At 38.1% G+C, this 22,267-nt stretch overlaps 1 pseudogene; it reads left to right on the top strand.

Annotated features, from left to right (window-relative positions):
* The first annotated feature begins 3,275 nt into the window (after positions 1-3,275).
* LOC119913246 lies at positions 3,276-21,400 on the top strand (annotated as a pseudogene).
* Positions 21,401-22,267: the final 867 nt, after the last annotated feature.

Below are 22,267 nucleotides of genomic sequence, written 5' to 3'. Positions count from 1 at the left end.
TTCTAAACGTTAGCACATTAATATGCTTAACTAAGATGGTGAACATCACACCTGCTAAACATCAGCGCTTTGAGAATGTCGCTGATATTAGCATTTAGCTCAAAGCCTCACAGAGCGACTAGCGTGGCTGTAGTCTTGTTAATTTACCTTAAAATGAGGTACGCTTTGGATAAAAGCATCTGCTAAATGAGTAAATATAAAAATAGGTTTATTATATTAAAATTAATATTTCTAATTTACACTCATGTAAAATAAAAATAAAGAGTAATAAACATCTGAAAACTGTATGTCACCTCCTGAAGTTACAGCTCACAGCTCAATTTAAAGATAAAGATCTGGTGGCTCCACATAACTGCAACATCCACATTTTAAACCATTATTGCATGCCGTACCTCCTTCTTCTTCTCCCCCCATGTTTCCTGTCTCTCTCTACTGGCTGTCAAATAAATAATCTGTAAAAGAAACATGGTGGAACCAGCATCAGATTTCAGCAGCTCATATCAGCTGATCTGTTTTGACTTTGTATTATGTTTAAATTGTGGGTATTCACGTGTGCTTAATTCTGTAGGTTTGTGTTATAACCACTGTATATGTAATGTAATTTGTATTTCTTGTTTTACCTGTTTTTGTGTTTATCTCCAAACATTTCCAAACATTTTGAGTTTGCACTTCATAGATGGTATTAATATCACAGATTTAAGCACCTTGTAAAATTCCAAAGTACTAAACTGAGTCGCCGTCATGATTGAATATTTTGTAGCTGAGAAACAGATTTTTCATATTAAGTTAAATACACTGTATATTGTGGTATTTAGATCAGATGTTATAAATGACAGTTATTCATATATGGTATGTTCACATGTTTTAGTATTTTCATGTAATCCATTAATTAATGTGTGTTTTCTGAAATATGTCTCATTAGCCTCACAAAGCCAGCCCTAAAATCAATGAAGAGGTGATGTAAACATTTCAGATTGTAAGTCGCTTTGGATAAAAGCGACTTACAATTGCTAAACATGTCAGAGGTCGCACGCCTCTGGAGCAACTAGGGGTTAAGTGTCTTGCTCAGGGTCACAAAGTGGGTAAACTTTAAGCTCTGAATGTTTTTAAGGTGGGAGATAAATCATGAATTTAAAGAATCGTGATTCATTTTAAATTTCAGGAATCATCTTTTTAAAAGAAGGAAAGAAAGTGAAAGAAATGCTAAATGAGAGATTGCATTGAGTTACACAAGCTAGTGGTACAGAAGCTCGACAGGACGTGACGTTTGCTCTCTATAAGGCTAAAAAATAACCTCACAGAAACAATTCCTCACTTTTATCAGTTTTATTCCACTCTGTGAGTCCAGCTGGCTTCTGTGAGGCTAATTTGTAGTGGACAAGGTGAAAGATGTTTGTACATCACAAGCTTGTACATGCCTTACATGTTTGTTCTTATTAAGATTAAAACACAAGCAAATGAATCTGATCAGTCTGTTTTTGGAATATGACAATTTGTCCTCCTTGTCCTGTTGATAGACAACTGACCAACCTGGTTTTATTAGTTTCTAAGTCAACTTAAACTGCTCAGATGCTAATAATATAGTAAATAAAGTCTACACGTTTGGATTTTAAGAATTATTTCACTGATCTTCTGACTTCTCCGGTGTTTTAAAACTTTGATTAAGGTATGAAACACCCAAATCACAAAAACATATTTTTTAATTTTACCTCTTTGGTTTTACTTCTTTCTACTGAATAGAATTCTTAAGAAAACTGTTGTTAACATAACGTAATTACATTTACTATTATTTTAATGCTGATCACTTTTCTAAAAGGCTCTTCAGTTTTCTACATAAGTGTTGTGTACGCCCTCTGGTGGCCACATTGGAGCTCCTCTTCTTCTTTAAAAATGATTTAATTTAGTCTCATATAGCACTACAGTGCAGTGAACAGAGTAAAACAGTACACCAGAAAGGCTGCATCATGACGCTGTGATGCACCTTTAATTGTGAAAAGTTGAGGCAGATTGAATGCAGTGTGACAGTGTCACCAAAATTCACATTTACATTGTTGATGGCGTCTGGTACAAGCAGAATTTCAGGTGCTAGTAAATCAAACTTATTCTGGTCTGTGTTGCATTCACTGACTCACTGACCTGTTGCTTAACAAAACAGGGGTTTGTGTTTGTGTGTCTGACATTTTCTATGTCTGTATTCTCTGTGTCTGTCCGCCAGTGACGCTGTTGTAAATCAGAATTTGTTCTTAAGTGACCTGCCCGGTTAAAAGAAAATAAGCTGGCATAAGTGAATATGTAGTTGTGATGTTACATTCACGAACAATCTGATTCTTATCAATGGCACTGTGGTAGGGGCAAACAGAGCCGAGTTGGTGAGAGCTGTTCTGAAAAAATACACTTCTGCCTTAGATCTGCTGCCCTTCACGTGAACAGTGAACCAGTAACTTATAACTCTGGTCACAAACACTCTACAACTCCCAGCAGGAAAGAGGGTCCACTTGATTAGGCTACTATCCTTGGATTGGTGTAGCATCTGCTGGGCAGAGTTAAAAAGTTTTCTAATATTTCGTTTTGCGTGAATTGCATTCAGTGCAAGACGACTTTATTTAGGCTACATAACACATTTCATGTAAACTATAAATTCACTGAGGAGCAGAGGGATATGGCGTCACCTTGTGTAATGCAGTCACATGAAGTCAAGTAATTTAGTATCGCTGAACCTAATTTACTCGTGCAAAATGAAAGAAACTTAGCCATAAGATCCGGCTTCCCGTAAGGAGCCGACATTTCCATCATTGTGTTGGAATGAACTGTAGTGATAGAAATATAACTTCTTTCTGTATACATGCAGCCAGAGCAGAACATTAGTAATGATGATCTGAAATAAGCAAGTTGTTGATCTGCTTGTTGAAAACTGTGGGTTGTTGATTTGTAGAAGAAGACAAGATGGTTTAGAAAAGCCATACATGCACCTCTTTGTGACCTTTGTGTCCTCAAAGTACTAGTTAGATTGTATTATCTGAGGAGGATCAGTCGGCTATGTAGGAGTCACTGCACTTGTGGTGAGTATTTCGCTCCACTGGGTGACGCCAAAGTGCTTAAAAAGTGTTAAAAAGTATTCACCTGTCAGAACAGTTTAAACTGAGCTGCATATAAGGACTTTGGTAATAATCATGAGATGAACTATGAGACTCACAGAATAAAGCAGAGAGAAGATTCCGGATGCAGAAATGTGACACCATCCAGTCTGATGTTAGGGGAGGGGAGAGTCGATACCGAAAGTTTAACTGACGGGAACATCCGTATTCAGTAGCTACAGCCTACAACTTTGAGTGTCCTGGTCATGTGAAACGTCCATAGAAAATATTTTGGATTCTGAAAGCAACGAGGAGTCAAGTTTTTTGTAAGTTCAGATGTCCTTTAGGGCTCATGCGTAGAATATGTACTGAAATAATGAACCAAAGTTTGTATTCTACGCTGGCCATTCCGACAAATCAAACGCATTATATACTGCATTGTATTAGAATTTAACTAGGCCTATATTACACAAGTGGATATAGGCCTATTTGTCTGTGTATGTATGAAACGTCTCCTTTACAAACCTCTTGAAACGTTTTTTTGGCTTTTGATACATTACATTACATTTACTCATTTGACGCTTTTATCCAAAGCGACTTACATTTGAGGAACAACATACAAGAATCAACAGAGCATCAAATACAGATCTACATAGTGACATAGTGATAGCTGTGTTTCAGCTGCTGCAGAAGATATGTCAGAGAAGCGATCCAGCTCTACCTACAGCAATTCCTCTTTGACGTCCGAACAGCCAATCAGCTCCTGCAGTGAGCTGCCAATCAGGTACTGTGATAGCCTTCATAAATGTGCAGCTATGACGTCATGAACAAGGGAAAAACACGCTGTACAAAGTTTTAATCACTGTAGGCCGATTATATTTAATTCAGCTAAAGTCCTATAAAATATAGCAGCGTGGTGCTTTACATTTAAAAAGTAGTGGTGTGAATATACACAGTAAGATACAGGTTATCTTACTACGAATAAAAGACTAGAAAGCTGGAAGTATAAGATACTGTACATAAACACTATATACAGTAGGTCAGATACAAAATACCACTGTGCCTAAGTACAGCGTCACAAAGCCTCGAGCATGGCTGGAGTCTCGTAGTTATGTTTTGCAGTTTCTGGACCTTTTTCTGTCTCTTTTTATTTAACAGTTCACAGATGAGTGAAGCTGAATCCTGGAGTCCCAGCTGTGTTCCTATAAAGATTGATGCATCCATATACCAGCCAATCAGCTTTGGTGATGAGAAGTTAAAACGGTAATCCATAACTTTGTCCACTATTAATAAATACATTCATGTGTGTAGGTTATAGACATGTTCTTGGCTATTGAGTAAGTTAAACGTACACTAACAGGGAGAAGTTTGGACACACTTAGAAATGTCCTTGTTTTCGAATGATAAACAAATATTTTATCCATTAAAAAAACATCACATTGATCAGAAATACAATACATGTAAACATTCTTAATGTTGTAAATGACTGTTGTTGCTGCAAACGGCTGCTTTGTTATGGCATATCTGCAGAGGCCCATTATCAGAAACCATCAGCCCTGTGCTCCTAAAGTACTATTTGCTCATTAGAAAGGCCTTTTGCAATCATGGTAGCACAGCTTAAAAACTGTTGTCCTCAGTAAAGAGCCAATAAAACTGGCCTTCTTTAGACTTAAGAACTTTTTTCTTGCAGAGTTTCACAAGAAAACTTCACAAGAAATTTTTTCCGTTCTTGTTCTGAGAAATGAAACTATTCCACGCCAGACACAGAAGATGCTGTGTACTACTCCCTTTACAGAACAGTGCAAACTTTATGTAACCAGAACAGAAAGAGCAGTGGGAGGCCGCGGTGCACAACTGAGCAAGAGGACAAATACATTAGAGGGTCTAAAGAAACAGACGCCTCATAGGTCCTCAACTGGATTCACTACCAGTACCTGCAAAACAGCAGTCTAAACGTCAACAGTAAAGAGGCGACTCTGGAATACTTGCTTTCTAGGCAGAGTTGCAAAGAAAAAGTCATAAAAAGAAAAGATTAAGCACTAATCTTTATTAAAACTAATCTTTTCTTTTTATGGGCTGAGATAAGGCCTATGCAGAAACAACTGTCATTTACAACATTAACAATGTCTACACTGTATTTCTGATCAATTCTGTGTTATTTTAATGGAAAAATGTGCCTTTTATTTGTGTGTCCAAACTTTTCACTAGTAGTGTAATAAAATGATTTTTTCTCTTTTTACACTTGAGTAGGAAGTCCACTGCTCCCAGTCTTGTTTCGATGAAGAGTGATGCATCCATGAACCAGCCAATCAGCTTTGGTGTTAAAAGGACACAAAGGTAATTTTATTTAATGTATACAGGAAAGCAAATATCTTGCATCTAAATACATATTAAGGTTTGTTTATCAAAGATTTATAAAGAGATTGATCAGATGAAACTATGTGTGACGGAGGTTCATTCACGTTGTGCATCTCTGACATCAGCATTATGCGCCTTCATATCTCTGTTATGCAGTTTTACATATGTAGAATGTCAAGAAGTCTAATAAAATGTAAAATTAATTAACAGACAACATGGAATCTGGAAAGACAACATGCAACTTTCAACAAATTTACATTTTACTTTACAGTTTTAGCAGCTGTTCTGTTCTGTCCTGTTTGTTTTTTTTAAAATTGCATTTCTAACAGAAGTTTTATTTGTCGTGTAATGGTACATGTAATATTTTGTCCAGAATTGTAAAGAACCTTCGGTTCAGTACGTGGCGTCCTTTGTTTCGGTTATAATTACTGTTAATTTAGATCAAGGTCTTAGCACATATGGAACATACATTTTATCTAGTATTCTTTCTTTTATTTAACTCCAGTTGTTTTATTATTAGTCGTAGTATTAATAATAATAATGATGATGATAATAATAATAATAATAACAGTCATCTGTGAAGCACTTTAAACTGCATTTAAAATATGCCTGGCCTTCACTCTGAACTCTCCCTCAGACCAAAAGGCTTCATGCCACGGGGCAAACATTGTGAAACTGACAGTGTCATTCAATTGTTCATCAGACGAGGCTCCCCCAGAGAACACGGTATCACCGTTACTGACTCACATCTGACAGCAATAATGTTTCATTTGTTTATCACCCATCAGCCAGCTGCCTGGAGAGCCGTCCAGCTGTTCAGTGTGTATGCAGGTTTTGAGGGATCCGGTCCATTTCAGCTGTGGACACTGGTCATGCAAACACTGTATCAGCTCAGACTGGGACCAGGATGATTCACCAGCAGACTACTGCTGCTCAAAGTGTGGAAAGAAACCCAGAAAAGATCACGAACAGCACACTGGTAACTTTACATATGTCCTCCATACATACCTTTAGTACTGCTGTTACTGCTACTACAACTAATGCTAGTAACAGATCAATACTTCATCATCACGGTTGGTCATCACGTATTAGTAATCTACCTTCAAGTCAATCAAGTTTCTCTCCCCAATTCTGATTATATAACTCTTTGGTGGTTTCAGGTTCCAAATTGCATTCAGACTTTAAACTCTGACTAAGAACATATAATATATCAGAATAATAATAAATTGACATTAAAGACATTAAAGTCAAGATTTCGTGTTTGTTTGTGCTTTTTGCATGACCTAAATAAAATTATTTGATAACCACTCATTTGTTATTGGCATGTGTTTGATTGTTACAGGGACCAGCCCCGTTTTGAAAGCCAAGAAGAATCTTAAAGAAGCAATGCAAAATAAATTTACTTTGATATGTGAAGATGATGGGGAACCAGGGACCTCCCTGAACAAAATCTACTCAGAACTCATCATCAGGACTGGAGAGAGTGAAGGGCCACATGAAGAACATTCGTTCAGACACATTAAACATAAATTGGAACGACGATCATCTTCTAAAACGTTTATCAACCTCAGTGACATCTTCAAACCTCTGCCTGGCCAAGAGAAACCCCCCAGAACAGTCCTGACGAAGGGCGTTGCAGGCATTGGAAAATCATTTGCAGTGCAGAAATTTATTCTTGACTGGGCCGAGGAGAAAGAGAACCAGGACTTGGATTTTGTTTTCAGTCTCGCTTTCCGAGAGCTGAATTTGAGTTCAGGTAACAAAAGCTTGCACCAACTCCTGACTGAATTTCACCCTGCGCTCCACGATCTGAAAGATTCAGAGGATTTCATCAGAGCCAGAGTCCTGGTGATCCTGGACGGCCTGGATGAAAGCAGACTTCAGCTGGACTTTGAGAACAAGCCGGTAACATCTGTCAGTGAAGTAACATCTGTGGGAAATCTCCTTGCAAACCTCATCCAGGGAAATCTTCTTCCTGAAGCTAACCTCTGGATAACATCCCGTCCAGCAGCAGCCAATCAGATCCCTGCAGAGTTTGTGGACATGGTGACGGAGATAAGAGGGTTCAGTGACCCACAGAAAGAGGAGTACTTCAGGAGGAGGTTTCATCAGGACTTGGGTCTTGCTGACAGGATCATTTCACACATTCGTTCTTCACAGAGTCTGGACATCATGTGCCAGATCCCGATCTTCTGCTGGATTTCTGCCGTATTATTTCAGGAGATCTTTGGGGGAGACGAGACAGCTGAAGTTCCTCAAACTCTAACAGAGATGATGGCACATTTCCTGTTTGCCCAGACAAAACGCAGAAGCAGAAAATATGACAAGAAGACTGAGAGAAACAAAGAGACACTTCTGAAAACTCACAAGGAATTTCTTCTGAAACTCGGCAAGCTCGCATTTGTTCATCTGCAGAAGAACAACCTCATCTTCTATGATGAAGACCTAGAAGAATGTGGGATTGACATAAAAGAGGCAGCCATCTACTCTGGATTTTGTTCTGCAGTTCTAAGGGAAGAAGATGTCTTCTCTCAGAAAAAGGTCTTCTTCTTTGTGCACCTGACCATACAGGAGTTCTTTGCAGCTCTTTTTGTCTATGACTGCTTCACAAACAAGAATACAAAAGAGCTCGGCGACTTCCTCGACCTGAAGGACAAAGAACAAACTTTGCTTGATCTTCTAAAGATGACAGTTGATAAAGTGACAAGAAACATTATATCTGCTAAACATCAGCACTGTGAGAATGTTGCTGATGTTAGCATTTAGCTCAAAGCCTTACAGAGCTACTAGCATGGCTGTAGTCTGTTAAAATGCATTAAAACTGTTTTAATACATTAAGTAGAGTGTAAAATAGAAATAACAAAAGTATACGTCTGGACACTGTGTATACACATCTTAAAGTTACAGCTCACAGCTCAATTTAAAGATAAATATCAGGGGCATAGGTGTCATTTACACTGCGGAAGCTGATTTTGCACATTTTGAAATGGCTGATTTTGTCCTCATCACTTTTTGAAAGCATTTGGTGAAAATGTTCTGAAATCTAGCTTGCACCAACAAATGTTAAGTAACAAATGAAAATACTTAGTAAGTATATAAGTTTATTTGCACTATATATACATATATATATATATATATATATATATATATATATATATATATATATATATATATATATATATACATATATATATACATATATATATATATATGAATGAAACAAATGTGCACTTTCCAAAAAGTAACTTAAGCTATAAAAGAAAACAAGCTGCTGATTACTTCATTATGTTATTGATTTTGTATTATGTTAACATTGTGTTTGTATAAATATGTGCGTCCTTAATTCTGTAGGTTTGTTTGTAAACATTGTTTTAACTAATGTACTTCAAAGACTAATTATTACTAAAGTATCAAATTAAGTTAAATATACTCTGGATTTTGTTATTTTAGATTGTATTTGTTACAAATGTCATTATTCATATGTCTACATATATTCACATTTACATGTACTTTATTTTTAAAATGCTCTGTCATGTTCTGTCAATGTTTGATGTGATCAGTGTTTTATGTAACCTTTTAATAAAGAGTAATATATTAAATCAGGTTTTGAATATGCATTTAAAGAATCACAATTTATTTTAGATCAGTTTTAGCAGTTCAGGAATCATAATCATCTTAAAAAGAATAAAGGACAAACGTACAGTCCATTTTATTTACTATGACAAGAGATCCTCTTTTTCCTGTTAGTAGACTGAGACCAAAAAGACTGTCAACAGAAAAATTACCCTATAAGTCATTCGTTTTACGCACGTTTTTACGACCCATATTAATGTTTATTGTGGCTGCAACCTCTAGTGGCATGACAGGTGAAGAATAGTGGTTCATATTTGAACATTTTTACTATTCAACTTTTAGCTGTACAGGTTTGACAAACTTAATTTTAATTGAAATGATTTAACCTGAATTGAATTTTAGATAATAATCAGTGAAAATTTAAATAAATTAAAATAAGTTATTGCAGATATTGTTATTGTGTGTAGACAAGCAAATCAGTACATTGTAGAGATGAGCAGTTTACTTGTAAATAGATATGTTGTTGTCTTTTTAATTATTTCAGTTAAGTTAGTTGTACTTTTTAAATTATTTTTGCAGTTTCTTTTCATTGCTTCTGTATATTTTGCTGGTTGCTTGCCAGATCATTCCGGTTCCTTGATGAGAAAATGAGCAACCAAATTTTGCATTTAGTTTTACAGAGCCAGATACATCTGTGTGTTAAGACTTACATCAATTACAATATAGGAAATACAAAGAAAGCTGTACTTGTGTATCCGTTATGCAAAAAAAGCAAATAATACGTGAAGGAGTCCAACCGTTCTTTCCCTCATCTGTTCTTTCAAAAGTCTCTCCACTATCAACGGCATTAAAGTAGCTTTTTACCTGAACAAACCTGAACCTATGCACTTTTTTAAAATTGCTTGCTACATTTAACTCTAATCATGCAATGTTTCTTTGTATCTATTGTACAACGATTGTTCAGAACACAACTGAATTATGGATGGGTAACAACATGAGACTTTGACACTGTAGACCACGCTTTCTTCCTCGTTTCTCAAGAGTCACTGTTGGTTTCTTTTAAACCTGACCACAGTTGTTCCCGAACCTTATCCATGTACTTATTCTTTTATACATTACTCCTAAATACCAACTACTTTTTCCCAGTGGATCAGCAGCTTCTGAAGTATTCAGACCAGCCGTCAGGCACCAACAGCCATGCCACATTCACTTAAATCTTCCCCATTCTGATGCTCAGTTTGTACTTCAGTACGTTCAAGTACGACTACTGACCAGTAGATCACCGCTGACATGTCACTGCTGAACTGTTCTCGGAGGAGAATGCATATGTGTTTATAGTGAGATTGTAAAAAAAAGTTTTTGGAAGATACAGGCCTGTGCATCACGCCGTCAGTCAGTCAGCAGTTAGGTCAAGACGACCATCCAAATATGTAAACATGTAACTTTTGATGTTGTATTGTTCAAACTGGTATTGGATACTCACATTTTAAACGCTTTGAGTATTGTATTGGGGAAAAAAGGCTCTTTTGAATGGCAAATAATTTTTTTTAAAGATTATTTTAAAATTCTTTTAAAGTTGCTGAATACAGTAGAAATACTTATCCTGGTGGAAAACCTTTATTTCTTTATTTTTATTTCTTTAGCCTTTTTAGTACAGTTAGGTTTACTGGAAAACCTTGTGCACTTTGCCATTAGATGATTCTTTTGCAATATGTCAATGAAATTTCCAGTTACAGTTCTTGTATGTGTTATATATGTGAAATATAATACCTAATTTGAAACTTTATATTTAGTATTTGAATAAACATGTAAGGTTTATGTAGAAATTCCCTTAAACTTCATAGTAATTGAATAAACACATAATGCTTATTTATAGGTTTACTTCAATTTAATTTAATCAAATCTGACAAAGTTTTGTCATTTATTCAAACTGACAAAACATGTTAGAAAAACATTGCATTACATGTCACCTTTTACATTGAACTTATGTAATAAAATTAGATGGAAGATTTAAATGTAATTAAAATACTTAAAGTCAACGTTTTAGGGATAAATAGTTTTTTGAGTGTAAATCACTGCTGAACTCAGAATCAGCTGCCCTGCCAATCTCCTGCTTCTCTCTCTCTCCTAAAATATTTTCAATATCCATCTGGTCAATGAATGGAAGGATACACAGCAGCATTAACACTATAACATTTAGTTTTCACTGACAACAACATTCTATGGGGACTGATATTGTTTTGAAATAGCCTACTAGAGATAGACAATATTAATGGTGTTCACACTAGCTGGACTAGTATTGTTCATAACCAACTAAAATATCTACGTTCCTTTAGCTCAAGTAAACAGTCATCAACAACAGCAGTTTCACTTTGTATTACTCAATACTTCACCATTCATCTCTCTTTGTATGTGTGTGTGTGTCTAACGTTGCTTGGCAGCTCGCCACCCTCAGGGTCCTAGTGCACGACCACAGTAGGGATTTAAATTGTGAAGCAGAGGAAACAACAAGAAAGATTATTTTCAGCCAATAAATACAAATTATATTTGTCAATATTCTTGCTTCTTGTTGAAAATATGTCTGCATTGTAAAAAAAAATCTAAATCTAATAATTGTCTTTCTTATTATTGTTATAGGGGGCTTAGGCCCATTTTAGGGTAGCTTCAGCCCCCCTAAAATAGGCCTAACGACGTCCATGGGTTAAAGCATTTTTATTTCATTTGCAGCTATCCTGAAACAGCAGCTCATGTGTCAGAAACCATCTGTCCAGATTTCCATTGAATACCAGCAGATTTTTACTTAAGGAATCTTATTCTGAAAACTTACCTAAACAATATGGTTGGCTGCTGTGATGCCTAATATCTACTCAGTAGAATAGATAAGATATACTTTATTGTCTCCAAAGGAAAATTTGATATGGACTCTCAATTCTATTTGCAACTTCACAAAAACAACACAAAACAGCAACAAAATAGTCATCTCTCAACACATGTTCATGTAACACAGCACATGCTCTCATATACAAAAGACTTGTACCTACATAAATATACACAATCACTCCTCCTTACAATGGCTGCATTTGATGGCACAACTGTAAAACTGTTTTACAGCCCTTATTGCCTACATTGCACAAATGACATATTGTACAACAGCAGCCCCATATGTCTCAACACATAAGTGAAAGTAACTGTGTCCCAGTCCATTTATTGTTCGTGCTGCTGCAGGACGCCCAGATAAAATTTCCTAAAGGACACACACAAAGCAGCATTCTCTAAAAACCAAAGTAAGTAGGCTACTCATTGCTCTTTCTTTCAGTTCTCTTTTATCAGGTGATACAGGTGTCGTCGGCACTTAGTTCTGTGGTTTGTCCTGCTTCAGTGAAAAGTTGGGTGAGCTGGGATCTGAAGTTCATTAGAAACCTTTTCTCTTTTCAAACAAAGATATCTACATATTCGCAGGACCACGTGGCAGCAGCGTGTGTTTGAGCATAAACACATCCTTTGTTTAATCTCTTTGTTTGGTCACAATGTCGCTGAACCCACATGTAAGCCGAATTAAAAGTCGAGTAGGAAATTTATTTCAGAAACAGTTCATGTTATATTTATTGAAATTCTCTTTGCCTCCAGCCGGTAATCAATAAACCAAATGCTCTTACACACACAAAAAAACAACCCCAGAGGATCTTGTGGTCTCTCATACTATGATAATATTTTAGCTTATATAATAAACAGTATTTTGAAATGGGTCATTCTGGTAATTAGCACCTTTATTTTTGGGGCTTGTTTTTCTTTACAACTTCTGAATGCAGAAGCTTCAGGATTGTAGTCAAATGGTACTATTATTTAAGCTAAATATTATTACTTCTTCCATCACTGCTAGCATGTATTCTTTAATTGTAAAGACATCCATCGGCGGACAACACATTCAGATGTGTTACTTAAGTAAAAAAGTAAAAAGTAGGTAAAAATATTCAGTACTCATAGTCCTGCATTGAAAACGTCGGTTACTGTACATAAGTATTACTGGGGGGAAATGTAATGTATTAAAAGTACTCAATGTAGAAAACTGCCTAAAACATACATATGTTTTATTATAGGATTATTATTTCTGGTGCATTAATGTGTAAGCAGCACTTTACAGCTCGAGCTCAACTATTTTAATCTTTAGGCTGTTTTTATTTACACTGGGGGCTGAAACTGACACCACTGATGTGCTTGCAACTATATTGACATCTAGCTCTTTATAAATGGATATATTGAATCCACTCGCTTTGGTACAATAAAAAGCCTTTATTGAATATCTTTTCCTGTAGTTAAGCTTTTGTGCCTTTTATAAACCTAATGAAAAGTGTTTTTTTTTTTCACCCTCCACTGTTTCACAATAGAAATGGCTGAGAGAAAGAGGAAGCGACCTGACTCTTCTTTAACTGCCGATGAGTCCGTTGAGCCAAACAGCGCCTGCAGTAAGCCATCAGTCAGGTAATACAAGTTTAGTTCAATGGTGTTTCTTTATAAACAAGAATAGAAACAAAAAACAGTCAAGTGAGATTGTGCACACTGAAAAACGTTGAGCGTAAAAAGGATACCTTGTGCTAGAGATGTTATGCTAGAAGCATATAATAAAAAAGCAGAGCTGTAAGTCTAACCATTGTTACTGTCTCAAGGACATGTTAAATGTTTATTTTGTACGTTTGTATGTGTAAGTTCATGAATATTTGAGTTCATACAGCCATATAAAAAATGAGAAAACATTTGAAGTATGGGTCACATGACCAGAGTTGATTTGAGGGCATAACCGTGACGTTATGGGTGAGAGAAAATGTGGATGCAGAGCAGAGCATACAGAGGAGCAACAGACCTCCCTATTCTGCACTTGATCAAGAGGGGCACAGGGTAATTCCTTTCATTTGTTTACTTCTGTGGATGGTACTTGTCGGCTTTACATGGACAATACTTTTTTTGTTTGGTAATATATGATTCAATCGCTAACGTGTTTGGGCCTGTTTATCTATGAACACTAGCTTGAGAGAATTTAAAATGAACATGAGATGAATGTTTTAAGCTTTATGTATTTTATTTTCACGGTGTCTGCAGAAGAAGGAGAGAGTTAGAAAATATAAATCTTCAAACGACATCTGTATGATGCGTGACTAGTGTAGCTACAACCTTTATTGAACAGTATATCTATGTCGGCAGTGACACCACTTAATCTGACTCACTGATCGTGGTTTTCCACAGAAATTCACCAAAATCCAAAGTTTGTCCAGCAGATGTCGCCATTTTGACTTTGGAAAATGCTGCTACAGCGCTTCAGAAGGTTTTGTTTCCTCCATCACTGGAGTGGACAGCATATTACCATATAAGCTTTAACTTTTCCCAGTGTGTGGTGCATTATATTGAAACTTTGTATCTGTGTGTATAGAATAATGCAGTCTAATGTCTGTCTGTTCTGCACCCAACCTGTACCAGCACCCTGGGATATCATGTTGCTGCGGAAGTATGGCATACTGTACTGGGGCCACTACCACGAGATTTATGTAATCGGAGTGAGAGAGAGACTGTTTCCAAGTAGACTACAGATGAGTGCACATATCACAGCTGAAGAGCGAATGATCAGCCATGGTGTTCAGGGTTAAAACTGTAATCTGAACTTTTGTGTACTGTAATTAAACAGGCTTTACAAAACTCAACTCTGCTTAGTTACCCTGCCAGGAACTGAAGCATGCCAACAATGAAATGAATAAATCAAGAAAATCAAATTTGAATGTAATAGATGTGTTTTTCTTGATTGCCTAGTGATTGACTAGCATAGAGTTTATGCACTTACAAGATCTCTTTTATAGTGTACTGAAGACAACTGCATCTACAGCTCCCAGTTTTGTCTCGATGAAGAGTGATGGATCCAAGTTCGAGCTAATCAATTTTGGTTTTCAAGATGCTCAAAGGTAATTTTAATGTATTCTGTAAATGAAATGTATCATAGCATATTGTGGTAATTTTGTTAAAGATTCGTAATGAGACTGAAAGTGGTAAAGCCATTTGTAACTGCAGTATATACACGTACCTGTATGTGCTTTAGGATAAGCATTATTATCTTGCTCAAACTGAAACATGTTTAATTCATGTGGATGTGTGTTTGTATCAACTCTCGTCTTTCCACTGACAACATACAATCATGCTGCATTCAAAATGCTCGTTGTATTCAAGCTGAAAACACCTTTACACTAACAGGCTTGATGCAACAAGAAAACAATGTCAAGTCTATAATTTTGTGCTATTAGACATCAACCTAATAGGTGGCCTCAGAAAAAATGGTATCAATGTAAATGGGATCAGAATTTACTGACTTGGCTATGCCGCTGCTCCCATCCTCCGATGAAGTAGGTTGCATCTGGCAAGAATAATGTGTAATTTTTTGTAATTTGTTCTTACAGACAGCAGAGGGGGGAACCGTCCAGCAGTTCAGTGTGTTTGGAGGATCCAGTCTATTTAAACCAGAGAGATACTGAAGAAGACATGCGTTAGTTCAACTATTTCATACATTTTCGTAGTGTTACTTATACTGCTATTAGTAACCAGCAATAACTACTAGAAATGTCATGTTCCAGGTGTTATTTAAACTTCTTTTGATTAAAAGGAACTCACTGTTTCATGGCATACATATTTACCAACGCAGGCAATGGAAAGATCTTATGAACAAAAAATGAATGTTAACGAATCAGAATTATAATCGGTCTTTCGATTTTTACAGGGGACAACTTCATTTTCAAAGGAAAGAAGAATCTTAAAGAAGCAATGAAAAACCAATTTACTTCGACGTACCAAGGTCATGGTGAGCAGCAGAGTTCTCTAAACAGCATCTACACATCACTCTACATCACCACTGGAGAGAGTGGAGCTCCACATGAAGAACATGCGTTCAGACACATTAAACATAAATTGGAACGACAATCTTCTAAACATATCAACCTCAGTGACATCTTCAAACCTCTGCCTGGCCAAGAGAAACCCCCCAGAACAGTCCTGACGAAGGGCGTTGCAGGCATTGGAAAATCATTCGCAGTGCAGAAATTTATTCTTGACTGGGCCGAGGAGAAAGAGAACCAGGACTTGGACTTTGTTTTCAGTCTCGCTTTCCGAGAGCTGAATTTGAGTTCAGGTAACAAAAGCTTGCACCAACTCCTGACTGAATTTCACCCTGCGCTCCACGATCTGAAAGATTCAGAGGATTTCATCAGAGCCAGAGTCCTGGTGATCCTGGACGGCCTGGATGAAAGCAGACTTCAGCTGGACTTTGAGAACAAGCCGGTAACATCTGTCAGTGAAATAACATCTGTGGGAAATCTCCTTGCAAACCTCATCCAGGGAAATCTTCTTCCTGAAGCTAACCTCTGGATAACATCCCGTCCAGCAGCTGCCAATCAGATCGCTGCAGAGTTTGTGGACAAGGTAATGGAGATAAGAGGGTTCAGTGACCCACAGAAAGAGGAGTACTTCAGGAGGAGGTTTCATCAGGACTTGGGTCTTGCTGACAGGATCATTTCACACATTCGTTCTTCACAGAGTCTGGACATCATGTGCCAGATCCCGATCTTCTGCTGGATTTCTGCCGTATTATTTCAGGAGATCTTTGGGGGAGACGAGACAGCTGAAGTTCCTCAAACTCTAACAGAGATGATGGCACATTTCCTGTTTGCAGACAAAACGCAGAAACAGAAAATATGACAAGAAGACTGAGAGAAACAAAGAGACACTTCTGAAAACTCACAAGGAATTTCTTCTGAAACTCGGCAAGCTCGCATTTGTTCATCTGCAGAAGAACAACCTCATCTTCTATGATGAAGACCTAGAAGAATGTGGGATTGACATAAAAGAGGCAGCCATCTACTCTGGACTTTGTAACACAGTTCTTAGGGAAGAAGACGTCTTTTCTCAGAAAAAGGTCTTCTTCTTTGTGCACCTGACCATACAGGAGTTCTTTGCAGCTCTTTTTGTCTATGACTGCTTCACAAACAAGAATACAAAAGAGCTCGGCGACTTCCTCGACCTGAAGGACAAAGAACATACTTTGCTTGATCTTCTAAAGATGACAGTTGTTAAAGTGTTGGAGAAGAAGAACGGCCACCTGGACTTCTTCCTGCGGTTCCTCTTTGGCCTCACGGTTGAACCCAACCGGAGAGTCCTTCAGGGTCTGCTGACATCGCCGGACCCAGGCCAAGATACAGACAAGAAAGTCTTGACTCACCTCAAAGCCATCCGAAGGAAGACCCTCTCTCCAGACAGTTGCATCAACCTCTTCCAGACCATGGTGGAGATGAGAGATCACAAAGTCAAAGATGAGCTTCAGGAATATCTGACGTTGTCAGATGGTTCAAAAACAGAGCTGACTCCCCTGCACTGCTCTGCACTGGCCTACATGCTGCAGGTATCGAAGAATGATCTGGATGTGATGGACTTGAAGAGTTACAACACATCAGATGAAGGCAGAAGGAGGCTGATACCAGCTGTGAGGAGCAGCAGAAAGGCCATGTGAGTTTAATTTTACTACAGTATGTCACATCTTTTGCTAAATATCCATCCATCGTCAACCGCTTATCCTGCGTCCCCTGGGTCGCGGGGGGCTGGAGCCAATCCCAGCTGGCATCAGGCAAAAGGCGGGACCATATGGTGTGAACAAATATGTAAAGGCCAGGGCATGCTGGTGTTATCAAACCACATCCAAAGCTGAAGTTTCAAATGGCTACAATGGAAGGTGTGGCAAAAATATCTGTTGTCATAGAGAAGGTTGAGACACCATAACTGTTCAATAACGGTTAATGGTGCACACATTCATATATGAAAAATAGCATAAGAGAGAATTTCACATCTTGCCTTGTTTCTCAGCTCTGCACATCTGGCCAACTATTGCATTAAAATGGCTGTGAATGTCAGGTTGTGGCTTTTGTACAGTTACAAAAGACCCTGGAACTAATTGTGGAACCTGGTCCCTGCGGTGGAAACGCAGTTGGTTCCTCCAAAGATTCATAGTTCATAGAGGTGGAAATGCAGCTAAAGGTTGTTGGACACGGCCCCACCAATCTCCATGTCAGAAAAGATTTGGGGGAGGGGTTTATAGGATCAGTTCAACAATCCTACAAACTCTTTCTTTGAAGCATACTGTCACGATTTGGTCTTGTCTGCTCTGTGTTTCTGTGTCTTGATCCTTGTCCTGTCTCTGCTATCAAGTTTAAGTCATCTTGGTGTGTTTAGGGTTTCAGGCCTGTTTGTTTCTTGTCTTGTGTTCAGTCTGCCTGTTTTCTGTTTAGTGTAATCTTGTCTGGGTTGAGTTTGAGCCCTGTGTCCTGTCTGTCTGATTGCCCCATTTGTGTCTTTGTTGCACTTCACTTCTGAGGATTTGTTTTGACTCTGTCACTCTCAGTAAGTGTGCTCGGATTTGTTAAATCTAAGAACTGAACCTGCTTGTTCTGGTGTCATGTGTGTCGGTTCTCGAACCTGTTTACACACAAAACTAAATCTGACACATTCTGACACCTCAACAAATAATAACTGTGATCGTTAAATGAACATGTTCTAACTAAGAGCAGGATTGTCTCCGTGAATGAAGGAAAAAAGCAAAGTTTTTTGTGACATTGTAACTTTAACTTTCACCCTCAGACTAGCAGACTGCAAAGTGACTGCAGAGTGGATTAAGCACCTGGCCTTTGCTCTCAAGTACTCCTACTCAGCTCTGAGACATCTGGACCTCAGCAACAATGATCTGAAAGACTCAGGAGTGAAGCTGCTCTGTGATGGACTGTCGAGTCAATGCTGCAGACTGGAGATATTGAGGTATCAATAAAGATATAAAGCACAATAAAAGGAGGTTAAAGTCAAGGACAACTGGACTTGGTTGAAGATACTTGACGACGTTTCGTCCTTCATCCAAGACTCCATTCGTTAGTGCTCCTGGTTGTGGTAACGACATTCGTCATGGTCGAAAGAGCTACCTGTGGCCAAGTCTGAATAACCATCGTTGGCATCTTCACCTGAGGCCAAGAGGAAATGCTTGCCACCACTTATCCCTTGGTGTTTTCTAAAGTTTTCATTTAGCACCATCATCAGGTCAGATCTTTTGTTTGCCCAATTACCTAAAACCCAAAACTAATGACATTCCTATCTGCCTCAGCTGTCCCTTTTATTCTGTGCTAATTAACTAATGTTGAATGCTAAGATGCTAAACTAAAATGGTGGACACAGTAAACATTGTGCCTACTAAACATCCACATTTTAGCATAGCTGTAGACCCCTAGTTTTGTTCTCTGATGCTTAGAATATACCTTCATCATGTCAAATCCACCTAAATTACAAATATTGTCTTTTGACTTGTACCAAGATAGTTGGGCTCACTGCTGGTGATAATGATTTTTATAAACTTATTTTAAACCTGTATGCTGTTATGTCAAACACTGTTTTCTCAGGTTGTCAGGTTGTCTGGTCACCGAGGAAGGCTGTGCTCATCTGGCCTTGGCTCTGCGGTCCAACCCCTCCCATCTGACAGACCTGGACCTGAGCTACAACAATCCAGGAGACTCAGGAGAGAAGCTGCTCTCTGAGCTGAGGGACGATCCACAATACAAGCTCAACACACTCAAGTAATTACAGATATACGACACTATTGACTTTCCTGCTACAATAAATTCTAGTTACTGCTTACATTTAGCCTCATAATGCAGTCCTACTAATCTGAATTCACAGTTACTTTATTATCTGAATAAATTCTAAAAATCAAATCTCAACAGCGTTGAACATGGTGGAAGTGACCGGATACAACCAGGCTTCAAGAAATGTAAGTGTCTGTATGTTTGCTGGTAGGAATAGTGAACTAGTGAAGAAGCAGTAAATTAAATGCTTAGTGATATGGTTGTCTTTAGCGGCCTGTGGTTTTAAAGTGTTTTTTCTTACCTCCAGATGCCTGTGAGCTCACTTGGGACCCCAGCACAGCCCACAAGAACCTCCTTCTCTCTGAAGGGAACAGAAAGGTGACCTGGGTGGAAGAGGAGCAGCCACATCATCATCACCAAGAAAGGTTTGATCAGTGCCAACGGGTGCTGTGTGAACAGGGTCTGGACGGGCGCTGCTACTGGGAGGTCGAGGTGTTTGGCCTCTTCAGTGTTGGGGTGACATACAGAGGAGCTGACAAGGAAGGAAAAATGGGATGATTTCAAGCTGGGACACACAATGACAAGTCTTGGTGTCTAGTTTGCTCTAATGATGGTTATTACATTTTGCACTGCAACAACAAAGTAGATGTGTCTTCACTCGGATGGCGCTCCAGTCAAGTAGGAGTGTTTCTGGATTGGCCGGCTGGCACTCTGTCCTTCTACCGAGTTTCCTCCGACAGTAGAGTTCGCCTCCATACCTTCAAAACAAAGTTCAGTGAACCTCTTTATCCTGCTGTTGAACTTCACACTCAGTCCTCTGCAGCATTTTCTCAGATTTAAAATGACAGTTAATGTCAATTACAGATGCACCTAGCTAACCAAGCTAGCTAGCTCTGCACAGAACCGTTGGCTCCACAGTCTCAGCCAAATATGGTCGAGTCTGGTGCCGCTGGTTGAGTGGGCAGCTGTATGTTTGCTACATTTCTTCATGTTTTAACAATAGTGACGTGTAAGTTTGTGCTTTTACTTTGTTTTGATTAAGTTACAGCATTTTTATTTCATTGGCAGCTATCCTGAAAGAGCAGCTTATATGTCAGAAAAGGTCTGTCCAGATTTTCATTGAATACCAGTTGATGTTACTTAGTGGATTCTTATTCTACAAACTTTACTAAACAATGTTTCACTGCTGTGGTGCTTAATCTTTACTTAGTCGAATCTAATTGTGAAAACTTAGCTAAAAAAGTTTTTCGTGGTGCTTCATTTTTACTTAGTGGAATCATATTTTGAAAACTTAGCTTAACAATATGATTGTCGTGGTGCTTAATCTTTACTAGTGGAATCTTATTTTGAAAACTAAGTTAAACAATATGTTTCACTACTGTGGTGCTTAATCTTTACTCAGTGGAATCTTATTGTGAAAAGTTAGCTAAAAAAAAAAGTTTGTCGTGGTGTTTCATTTTTACTTAGTGGAATCTAATTTTGAAAACTTGGTTTAACAGTATGTTTGATGTGGTGCATAATCTTTACTCAGTGGAATCTTATTTTGAAAACTTAACAATTTGTACCTTGAAAACAAAGTTCAGTGAGCCCCTTTATCCTGCTGTTGAACTTCACACTCAGTCCTCTGCGTCATTTTCTCAGATTGAACCCATTATGTCTCATAAATAGTCCAAACAACTGTTGTATTTGCAGTGTAAGGATGTCCTACGGGCTGTTACACTGTAGTTGTAGTGTACACTGTAAGACTGAAGTTGTAGATTTCAGGTTTCACTGTTATTGTATATAACAAAGACAGAACCTTTGGGTCTGAAAAGTGAGGTGGATGTGAAGTTCCTTAAATCTGCATGGCATCAAACGGCCAGCAGGGGGCGACTCCTCTTGTGGAAATAATGGTAAAATGACTCTTCTTCTCAGCTGATTTATTACCTCAGTAAACACTTTCATAATGAATTTATGGTCTCAATCGCTAGTTTCACGTCTTCTTTAAACAACATGGTGTTTATTTAGTTATCTGTGGTCCCATTTAGAGGAAAATAGACCATAAACCAGAGTATTCTTCAGGGCGGGACTATATTGTGATTGACGTTGAAGTTGCTACACATGGTGACCTGTCAATCAGGCTACAGTGACTCGTTCCCACGGCACTGTGTAAATTTAACCAGCACTGTTGAAAAAGCTTATTAGGAGTTGGCTGTTCACTTTCTCTGGTGAGTTGTTTTAGGCCTGTTTTTCACAAGACAAAAGTATCATCCCGGTTAATATGACAGTTAATGTCAATTACAGATGCACATAGCTAACCAAGCTAGCTAGCTCTGCACAGAACCGTTGGCTCCACAGTCTCGGCCAAATATGGTCACGTCCGGTGCCGCTGATTGCAAAAAATAATGCCAAATTTGAGGCTTCAAAACGGCAGTCGACAAACAAACGGGTGACATCACGTTGACTAAGTCCACTTCTTTTATACAGTCTTTGGGAATCCATTCATCGTACAGTAATTTTTCAACTAAAAATACCAAACATTTGCTTCCTCAAGCTTCTCCACTGTGAGGAATATACCATTGACATTTCTAGGAAACTGTGATGGACATTTTCTAAAATTTTCTGACATTTTATAGGCAAAAC

Source organism: Micropterus salmoides, unplaced genomic scaffold (assembly GCF_014851395.1).
Source record: "Micropterus salmoides isolate LMB-PRFRI ecotype aquatic unplaced genomic scaffold, ASM1485139v1 Ms_hic_scaffold_2, whole genome shotgun sequence".
Lineage (NCBI taxonomy): Eukaryota > Metazoa > Chordata > Actinopteri > Centrarchiformes > Centrarchidae > Micropterus > Micropterus salmoides.
This window is presented reverse-complemented; position numbering and strand designations above follow the sequence as displayed.